The sequence below is a fragment of the Ictalurus furcatus genome, chromosome 10 (assembly GCF_023375685.1).
Source record: "Ictalurus furcatus strain D&B chromosome 10, Billie_1.0, whole genome shotgun sequence".
Taxonomy (NCBI): domain Eukaryota; kingdom Metazoa; phylum Chordata; class Actinopteri; order Siluriformes; family Ictaluridae; genus Ictalurus; species Ictalurus furcatus.
Window position 1 is genome coordinate 30,191,008 of NC_071264.1, and position 7,500 is coordinate 30,198,507.

General features: G+C 39.0%; 1 protein-coding gene across 5 annotated transcripts in view; it reads left to right on the forward strand.

The window, feature by feature from the left end:
* sox6 (SRY-box transcription factor 6) overlaps positions 1-7,500 on the forward strand; it is a 194,225-nt gene that overhangs the window by 2,813 nt on the left and 183,912 nt on the right. For all 5 annotated transcript variants that reach the window (XM_053634385.1, XM_053634387.1, XM_053634392.1 and 2 more), the window contains exon 2: positions 697-817. The gene's annotated coding sequence lies outside the window, so the exon portion shown is untranslated. The remainder of the gene's footprint in view (positions 1-696; positions 818-7,500) is intronic.

Sequence of the window (7,500 nt, forward strand, 5' to 3'; positions counted from 1 at the left end):
GTGTGTGTGTGTGTGTGTGTATGCGCACACAACTTCCCTCATAAGGTAAGGCGGCAATGGAGGTCCAAATGGCGCGTTTATAATTAGACCGCCGATTCAGCACATTGTCCTGATTATTGCTGGGAAAGGGGATGTGCTGCACTGTCCTGTCCTCTCCTGTCCTGAGGTGTCCTGGGCTCTCAATGGACATGCTTTATTCCCGGAGTGTGTGTGTGTGCGTGCGTGTGCGTGTGTGCGTGTGTGTGTGTGTGTGTGATGGGATCTGACAATTGTTCTGCATTTTTCGCATTTGCAGAAAACGACCCGTGCCGCTTATTGGAACTGATAAACACTTTCACAACACCTTTACTCCAGACCCGTTATTATAAAATAATAATAATAATAATAATAATAATAATAATAATAATAATAATAATAATAATAATTCATGCTGATTAAACCTGGAAACATTTCCAAGACAGCTGAATCTGAATGTATCCTGATTGGTTGATCATTTGAACACTAATCAGCAATTTATATATATATATATATATATATATATATATATATATATATATATATATAAGTAAATAAGAAAGACTACATTACAGGAGCGCAAACACAGAATACCCGAACACCGTGCATAGCTTACATTTTTTTTTATTTAAATAATGTAATTTTGATCTTTTTTTTTTCCCCCCTTCTTCCCCTTTCTAGAAATTGTCTGCGCGTGGCTTAGCGGAAACACCGTTCCGTCGCGCGCGCTGTGCAGCACACCGTGCCGTTTCCTGTACAGCCGAGGATCTGGAGAGCGAAACGTTTGTCGCATATGGTGCCGGTAAGTTGTTTTCTTTTCTTTCTTTCTTTCTTTCTTTCTTTCTTTCTTTTTCTTGTCGCGCGCTGTATGGAAAGGGAAAACCGCTTTCTTTTTCTTTCATTCGTTTTCTTTCCTTTTGAAATTTGTTTTTTAAAAAAGGTTTCATTTTGTAGCGCGAGCGCACTGCAGGCTCGCGCGAGTGTGTGTGTGCGTGCGTGCGTGCGTGTGTGTGTGTGTGTTTGCTCGCTCTGCGCCGGATCTTTCTCATTGGACAATCACGTGCGCGCGCGCTTTTTTGCCGGCTCTTTAGATTCTTTCCGCGTGCACTCTCCAGGATGAATATAGGGTTTTGTTTAGTTCGACTTTAGAGTTTAGTCTGCACGCAGTTTATTTTATTTTATTTTTATTTTTATTATATAAAAATATTGGTCTGGATTAAAATAAATAAATAAATAAATCTGTATCATCCAGTATTTTTTGGCTCGCGCCTCGTTTCATTTGCAAGACATGGAAACTATACAGTTATAAAGGAAAGCAATAAAGCAAAGCAGCGATGTTCCTTTTCTTGGGATTGTTCTGGATTATTATGAAGCATTAAATCGGATTAGTGCAATTTACTACACTGTGATTCCGAAGGGGGAAAAATATCGCATGCGCAAAAAGCGCAACCCTGTTCTTTAATGTGCAAAAAAAAAAAAAAGAAAAGAAAGAAAAGCACAGATTGTTTGTTGTAGTTATTTGCTTTTCTCTTTAAAACAATTACACCTGTTGTCTTGCCTTTGGTTTGGATGACAAGCTTGGTAATAAGAAAATATTGTTAGATTTATTGTTCAGTTATTTGTTTCCAAATTGTACATTTCTGTGTGTGTGTGTGTGTGTGTGTGTGTGTGTGTTTAAAAATCTGATTGTTTTAAAAAAAAACTTTAATGCATTATTATATTAGCATTACTCCTGTTCTGCATTGTATATTACCATGCAGGTGCATGCAAGTATTCATTTCCTTAAAATAATTTCCTTTCCCTGAAAAACCTGCATGTCTGTAAAGAGTCGTTTGTTTTTGTTTTTTTGTTTTTTTATTTACTCAGCATTGCTCAGTCGCTTCTAATTATCCTAAATTCTTTGCATTTGATATAAAGTGAATTTTGCATTTCTTTCATCCTGCGTAATTTACCCTAATTGCTCGTGTCTTTGCTGATCTTGTCCGGTCTTTGATCTTTTTTTTTTTTTGGTGGTTGTTTTTTTTTTTTTTCATTTTAAATAAAAATAAAAAAAACCAACAAGAGGCAGCTTTGTACGTCCTTGATGTCGAGAGAAATTTCTAGATGCAGTCGCCCATGCTGTAACTCACTTATCCATGTATAATACCCTTACCAAAATGAATTCCATGCCATCTAAATGATATTACTTGTAGGAATGTGAGCAGAAAAATTTAAGGGGAAATCTGAGAGGAGAAACAGTCACTTGGAGTGTGTGAAGTGGGAGGGGGGAGAAAAATAAAACGCTTAGAATATCACCAGGCCTGTAATGTAATATTACACGAACCTCTTCTTGGGTGGAAAATGGAGCTGGGTATAATTTCTTTTTTAAATCTATGGTGCATGCCGATACTGCGGACACGCTGCAACGGTTCGTCATGCGTTGCAGGAAGTCATCCATGCATCAAATAGATTTTTGTCTTTAGCAGATCTGCGGAGCTCCGGATCGTGTCGACGCTCGGGGTCTTTTATTTTTGATCTCTCTTTCATTTTGGTGAAGGTTAGAACCGTGCCAGCATGCAGCGCCCTAATGATAAACACCAGCCGAGGTAAACAACAGCAGGTCGGGTATAAAGGTAAAGGCGTGCACCAGCCGTAGGGGAGGAAAGCCGGGGCGAGAGAGAACTGCAGCAGCACATGTTGTGACATCTGTCTTTAAGCGTTAGCTAATTTGCTGTGGAATATTTCAACAATGATCAAAACCGATGGCAACATGTTCATTAGGAGGCTGTGTGTGTGTGTGTGTGTGTGTGTGTGTGTGTGTGTTTTCTTTCTTTCCCTCTTGCTGCTTTTGTGGCAGAATGTCTCAAGTTTCTGGAATGCGTTACTGAAGTGCACTTTTTTTTTAATTTTTAAATTAGGATGGCATTAGTTGCTTTTCATGTGTGATGTGCAGGAAACAAAATCAGAAACCCAACAAACAGAGCTGATTTATTTCATACATGTAGTCGAGCTGCAAAAAGTATCAGGAAAATAAAAAAGGGTCTCTCGGGCGGTGCGTTCAGGCGTTCGGGCGTTTGGGCGTTCAAGCGCGCAGCTTTTATTACACGGTAATAAGAACGTAGTGTAGCGTTAATAAGGATGGAATACTGAGCCGGACCTTATGGATCACTCTTGTGCCGTTCATTAGCTTTTTATCGTCACGTGTCGAAAGGCGTACGGTCGTGTACGTAAAGATCTGCCTCGACAAGGACAGGCCTGCGCTTCTACGCTAGTATTCATGAAGTGATGCGATTTATTGTCGAAAATATTTCAAGAGCAGGTTTTTGCAAAACCGTCGTCATGCTCGATGAAGGTGTTGTGTGTAAATAATAATAATAATAATAATAATAATAATACATAAAAAAAACCACGATGATTTTTTCCGAGCCCGAGTCAGGGACGTCGACCTCGCCGATGGAGAATATCAAAGGTGTAATGCCAGACTAACGATCAAACAACGGCTGTGTGTGTGTGTGTGTGTGTGTGTGTGGATCTTTAACATCTTTCCACGCCTTAAGTATTTCTTCTTTCTTCCCCCCTCACTCTTTACTGTAAGTGGAAATTAGGCAGCCTATACTTATCTATGACTTAACAACACACCCAAATTGCAGACCTGCCGCAATGCTGAAGCAAAAGAGAAAAAAAATAATTGAGAAAAAAATGAGAGAGAGCAAGAGAGAGAGAGAGAGAGAGAGTGTATGACAGAAGAGCTTGTAACATGACTGAAACGAATCGTCCCTTAATCTCTGAAGCTGATTTGATTTCTTCGCTCTGAATAAAAAGCATCTTTTTAGGGAAAAAATGCGCACCTGTGGACATCACAAGGCGAAGAAAAGAAAGAAAGAAAGAAAGAAAGCTTCAGAGAGGCTTTCCATGCTCCGATTTGACCTGACCAGGACACAATATCAGCCGTGTTCCAGAACGTTCCAGTGTAAAAATAGAGCTCTTTACAGAGAGCTGGATGGCCGGGGCATGAAGACAGGAGCGCGGACGCTCGGATGCATCGACGCGCTCCTTCAGTTATAAAACACTGTAACAGAATTAACAGCCACGCAAACATCTCTTTCATTCATCACATTAAATATTCCCCCTATTCTGTACATGTGAATATGTGGGACTAATCTCTCTCTCTCTCTCTCTCTCACACACACACACACACACGCACACACACGCACACATCCTCTCTCTAATCAGCGCGATCAGGTGTAACACATTGTTTTTTATGAATCGGAGGAAGATTTTTTTCCGGTGATGGAGACGAAGACCGCGGGTCATTTCCATATCAAAGCAGCGCAGTGTGGTGGCTGGCGGTAATTAAAATGCAGTGGTTTTTCGTAGCGTCTCACACACACACACACACACACACACACACACACACACTCGTGAAGGCAGAGGGTTCAGCATGCGGGTGGTTGCCTGCCGTATGCGTCTCTGTATGCACTTATAATTTTGTACAAATGTTTACGCCAGCGCGTGCTCTTCTGCGGAGAGCTTGTCCCGCAGCCAAAACCATTTCAAGACAAAGTTAGTTTGCTTTTTTTTCTCTCTCTCTTTCTCTCTCTGTCCCTCTCTGTCTCTCTCTCTCTCTCTTTCTAAGCTTCTTGTTGTGGCCTCCCGTCTCGCTGTGCCTCTGTGCAGCTGCTCTCCGAAAACGCTGAGCCTTTGCCATGTGTTTAACCTTTAATTGCCGCATGAATAAATGATGCGAATCCTTTTTTTTAAAAATATATATATATATATATATATCAAACCCGTGTTTATGGCGGGCCTTCATTGCCTTCGTAATTGTTGTCGCCTTAAATGTGTACCTTGTGGGTGTGTGAGTGTGTGAGTGTGTGAGTGTGTATGAGTTTTCTTCTTCTCTTTTTTTTCCTCCCTTTCTCCTGCTCATGCTTTTTGCATGGCTTATTTAATCGCAAATGTGCTGAGTTGTTTGGACATCGTTGCCAGTTTATTACAGGGGTCGTTCTGGTGAGGTTCGACCACCCCCCCCCTCCCTTGACCCCCCCCCCTTCCCCTTCCCCTTCCCCTGCCTGAGAGTCTAGATGTCTCTTTTTTGGGGGCAATGTAGAGTTCTCCAAATACACGCTTTATCATCTTATCTATCATAAGAAGAAATCGTGGAGTGTTTTAGGAAATAGGGCTGGACGATATATATATATATATATATATATATATATATATATATATATATATATATATATATATATATATATCGTTTGCGATGCTGATATCACTGAAATGTCGAACGTCACGATATGCAGACGAGGCCCGTGACGAACCAGAGCACTTTTGACTCTCGTATAAGTTCCAGATCTATTTGTTTTTGTTTTTGTTTTTTTTTTTGTGTAAAAAAAAAACAAACAAAACAAAACAAACCTCGATCTCTGCTGTGTTCGTCTCCGATTTTAAAAGTATTACAATTGCAGTATAGCACCATTATTATTATTATTATTATTATTATTATCATCATCATCATCATATAATAATGATAATATATTCTTTACTGTTTTTAGGTCCTTGTGTGAAAAACTATAGTGAGCTAAGAGTAAAAGTAGTACAGTAAGGAGTAATTCAGTAGTAGTAGTAATAATAATAATAATAATAATAATAATAATAATAATAATGCAGAGTAATTAAGATACAGCAGTACAGTAAGAGTCATTCAGTAGTAGTTGTTGTAGTAGTAGCAATAGTAATAATAATAATAATACAGAGTAATTAAGATGGCCGACAGAAGTACAGTAAGAGTAATTCAGTAGTAGTAGTAGTAATAATAATAATAATAATAATACAGAGTAATTAAGATACAGCAGTACAGTAAGAGTCATTCAGTAGTAGTTGTTGTAGTAGTAGCAATAATAATAATAATAATAATAATAATAATACAGAGTAATTAAGATGGCCGACAGAAGTACAGTAAGAGTCATTCAGCAGCAGTAGTAGTAATAATAATAATAATACAGAGTAATTAAGATGGCCGACAGAAGTACAGTAAGAGTAATTCAGTAGTAGTAGTAATAATAATAATAATAATAATAATAATAATACAGAGTAATTAAGATACAGCAGTACAGTAAGAGTCATTCAGTAGTAGTTGTTGTAGTAGTAGCAATAATAATAATAATAATAATACAGAGTAATTAAGATGGCCGACAGAAGTACAGTAAGAGTCATTCAGCAGCAGTAGTAGTAATAATAATAATAATACAGAGTAATTAAGATACAGCAGTACAGTAAGAGTCATTAAGAGTATGAGAAATGTAATAGGAGTGTGAGTAACGGAGCAAAAGTAATAGCAACAGCCATGCAGTTAGAGTACTAAAGCAAGACTAATAATAAGAGTAATACAACGACAGTAATATATTTAGAGTATTAACGTAAGGCAAAAGTAATACAGTAATAAGACTAGCAAGACGGTCCTAGTGATGTCATGAGCGATAGATAGAGTACACGTGACTGAGTAAAGTGAATAGAGTTCGACGAATACAGTAAGAGTAACGAAGAGTAAGAACAATACACTAAGTGTACCAGCATTACGGTAGTGCAGTAAGAATAATACAGAGTACCAGTATTGCATGAGTATTCAAAATAATCCAGGGTGTGAGGAATTCTTTCAGAGTGTTACATAAGGAATATTTCAGTAGTACTATAGGAGTAATAAATAATACAGAGTAAGAGTCATATTAAAGGTAATACAAAGTGAGAGTAATGCAGTAATAGAGTAAGTGTTCTGTAATAATAGAGTGAGAATGATATCGAGTGAGAGTAATGCAGTAAGACTGGTGCAGTAGTATTACAGGAAATAGATTAAGAGTAATACTGTATTATACAGAATAATGGAATAAGATTACTACAATAAGTGTACTCTGATAAGAAGAGTACAGTGAGACCAATAGAGTGGTCTTAAAAATAAGAATAACACAGTAAGAGTAATATGATCAGAGTGCTGTAGTATCTGAGTGAGCGGTCGCTAATCCGCTACGCTAAACCGTACACTGTGACACACAGCATGTTTAGGACGTGTACCGTGAATACATGCTGTATTTATAACGCTAACAGACGTTAGCATTCTACACTCACAGCTGTTCACTGTTCTCCATTGGCCTGTCACAATGTGTGTGTGTGTGTGTGTGTGTGTGTGTGTGTGTGTGTTACGCGCATGTGTTTATTTCAGCTGGGCTCATCGCGAACCTGTCACGAGCTGATAGATCACAAACTTTACAAGGAGCCGGTTAGGGGTCAGTAATTAATCTGCGGAGACGTGGCTCGCCGATTTACAAGGCCGTGCTACTGCGCTGAAATTATTCACAAGAACGTCATCTCCGGCTTCGAGTGCGCCGATCGAGAGCGCGCGCGCGCGTGTGTGTGTGTGTGTGTGTACATGTGTCGCACCGTGTAGCGCTGGTTAATTAGCATCATGGTATCCGGCTTCGCGATCCTGACGTCACGACGTTTGCGATATGC